This window comes from Corylus avellana, unplaced genomic scaffold, assembly GCF_965113065.1.
Source record: "Corylus avellana unplaced genomic scaffold, dhCorAvel1.hap1.2 HAP1_SCAFFOLD_32, whole genome shotgun sequence".
Classification (NCBI taxonomy): Eukaryota; Viridiplantae; Streptophyta; class Magnoliopsida; order Fagales; family Betulaceae; genus Corylus; species Corylus avellana.
In genome coordinates this window covers 118796-121983 of record NW_028290483.1, presented here as the reverse complement: position 1 = coordinate 121983, position 3188 = coordinate 118796, and the positions used below count along the sequence as shown (strand labels likewise).

The 3188-nt window shown below is 40.0% G+C and overlaps 1 pseudogene; it reads left to right on the top strand.

The window, feature by feature from the left end:
* Positions 1 to 1916: 1916 nt before the first annotated feature.
* LOC148582686 (germin-like protein 9-3) lies at positions 1917 to 2963 on the top strand (annotated as a pseudogene).
* The last annotated feature ends 225 nt before the right edge of the window (positions 2964 to 3188 follow it).

The window sequence follows — 3188 nt, the reverse complement described above, 5'->3', positions numbered from 1 at the left end:
CCTATAACAGGAGCTTGAGAGATCTTATTGGTTCTAAAATGCAATCTATCTTGTTATTAACCTAGAGGAGATACAAGACAATGTAACAAGATAAGACAATCTGAAAACAAGAATATTGTCTGATAGATAGATGCAAGGGAAGAAAGAAGATAGAAGTCCCTCTTAACTTGCTTCCTATAGCCAGATAGATAAGACGATGTTACTGAAAGTATAAGGTCTGCACCGTCTTATCTATCTGGCTAGACTGCCTTTCCTATCGAGTATCTTTGTAGGATTGCTATCCTATGAGTGAGAGTCCGCAGCCGCTAGAAGTCCCTATCAGCCGTTAAGATGCTAGCTTCTATCATCAGATGCCTCTTCTCCTCGAGGTAAGAAGCCGTCTTTGAAGTCTTAGCTCTCTCTTCTCTCCGGCAAGATGGGTCTTCCTTTCCCTATGGTCAAGCTGTTTCACACCTTAGCACAAGCGCTAAGCGATAATAATTCCTTTTATAAGCTACAAGCATAAAACGAAACCCTAGTGATAACTTAGGACGAAAATAACCCTTAAAACATCCTAAACCGACTTAAAATCGTAAAAGAAACCCTAAATTTGCTGCCCGTTCGAACGGTAGTACAGGCCCGTTAGAACGGCTCTTCTGTCGAACTTTTTCTTTCGAATCCAGCCACGTAATCTTCGCGCAATAACCCCCCTATACTATATGCGTGTTCTACATCACTCTCTCTCATCCAAAGAAAACAAAGACTATTCTCTGACTAGAATTTTCTTTCCCACCAAATTGTGCTACCTTTATTGGCAATGCTATTGGTTCTTGTAAATAATGTGAACCCCAAATTAATTTAAATGTAATTCGAAGATCTTACGATCTACCTACGAGGAGCAAATGTCACCTTATAAACTGATATATTTTTGAAGTCAAAGAACTTTCCAGATATTAGTCACATTATTATATTTGAATTTCCTACACATTACCACTGCCTTCAACACATTATGTAGTAACAATCTAATACATCGGAATACACTCAGTAATATTATAAACAGTAGCAGTAGGCATAATTTTATTAGAGGTTCAAGTGGAAATTAAGTTTAGGCCTTGGCTGGAAAACCTGCCTTGATCTTCTGTAATAAGTGGCAAACCAGTTTCAAAAGCTTTAGCAAGGCTGTTATCATTAAGGCCAGTAATATACACTGCGGCAGGAATGAACACAGTTCCAGAAGGCCGGAAGAGCGATGGTGAGTTATCAGCATTGGACTTATGGTGATAGTGCACTAGCCCCTTGGAAACATGAACATATCCTCGAGTTGGAGAGTTTGGGTGTAAATTTTGATGGTTCTGTCAATGATACTTACCTCAAGGCTACCAGCCATAACAAAGAGGAGCTCTGGCAGAATGTGGATGGGTGTGAGGTGGGTTGACGCCTCTTGCCGGGTTCTCAAGTACCGTGAAAGAGTTGCTTTGGCCATTTAGAACTGGGAACTCAAATACTAGCCTTTGTCAATTTAGTATTTGCGGGTGGTATCAAAGGTTCTGCACATTGAAGTGAAGGTGATGAAGTTCCAATCAACGGCTTTCAAGTTTTCTGAGGGTTATGATATTTATTTGCCGTGATCTCTGAAACACTAGTATCACCCATTACAACTATTTGAAAGAAAAGAATGTATTTAACAAAATTTTGGCTGGTACAGAAATGGATGGAAGTCCAAGAGATGTAATGCTTTTGTTTTGATGGCTGCCACTAGAAAAGTATAGGGTTGAGTTGTTGAACTTTGTTTCTGATTGCCAAAGTTGCATGTTTGCTGGCCGGCTATTGTTGGTATTCTCTTTATATTTAGCTCCAACTAAGAAACACATCTGGAAGAAGCATTGATGTTGGAACTTCCGTCATTATTATTGTTAACATGGAGAACAACAATTTCCTAAACATGGAAAAGTAAATAATGTCAATAGGTTTTCTTGATTCTACGGCAAAGGTATCCACTTGAGAATAGCAAGAAAATTAGTTAAAACAAGGACATTGTAGTTTCAAATTGCACCTCCTGTTTCATAGGCCTGCACAACTTGTAAATGCCGCGTTGCTTCCTATTATTTTCCTCTAACAATTACCATCCTGCTGTTGAAGGCCCAAGTAACAGGCAATACATCATTAACATATTCTATAAGCTCCTTTTTTTTTCGCTTTCAGCTTCTCTGCCATGGCCTTTATGACATGTAAGCACGAATTGATATTCAAACTAGTTCTTGCATTTGCTATTTTCCATATGGCGATTGCTGGGGATGCAGACATCATCTCAGATTTTATAGTCCCACCAAATCAACGTTGATGGCAACTTCTTCACATATACTGGCATGAGGGCTATAGTTCGGGCAGCCCCACCGACAACTTTTAAGGTTTTGAAAGCGAGCATGGCTGAGTTCCCAGCCCCCTCAATGGCCAGAGTGTTTCGTATGCAGTTCTCCAATACCCAGCTGGCTCCGTCAACCCGCCTCACACCCATCCCCGCTCAGCTGAGCTTTTGTTTCTCGTTGATGGATCCCTTGAAGTTGGATTTGTTGACACGACAAACAAGCTCTTTACTCAGAAGCTCCAAGTCGGTGACTTGTTTGTTTTTCCAAAAGGACTTATTCACTACCAGTACAATAGTGATGCAAAGAATTCTGCAATAGCTGTTTCAGCATTTGGAAGTGCAAATGCTGGAACTTTGTCAATCCCTAATACAGTTTTCACCACCGGCATTGATGATGGGATCTTGGCGAAGTCTTTCAAGACTGATGTTGCCACCATTCAGGCAATTAAAGCAGGGCTTGCGCCCAAGGCTTGAGATAACAGACCCTTGATAGTAATTGAAGGGTAATTTTTCTTTTTTAACTCTATTTTCCTGTAGTGAAAAAATTACCCGTAATAAGGCATTCAATGATTAGTCGAAGGCTTACCCTTGTAGTTGGCTTGCAAAAGGTTAGTAGAAGATGATTTAATATATTCCAAAAAGGCAATCTTAAAAAATGGCGCCAAGTATTCCTCAGCACAAGCGCTAAGCGATAATAATTCCTCTACTGTTGTATTTTTCATTTTGGATGGGCACTACTCTTGTATTTATATATCCTACGTGAACTTGATGCTTTGGCATTCACTGTTTCAATTTGAATCAACTCTTGGAAAGTGTCAGCAGCAGCTGTTGGATGAGGCATGTA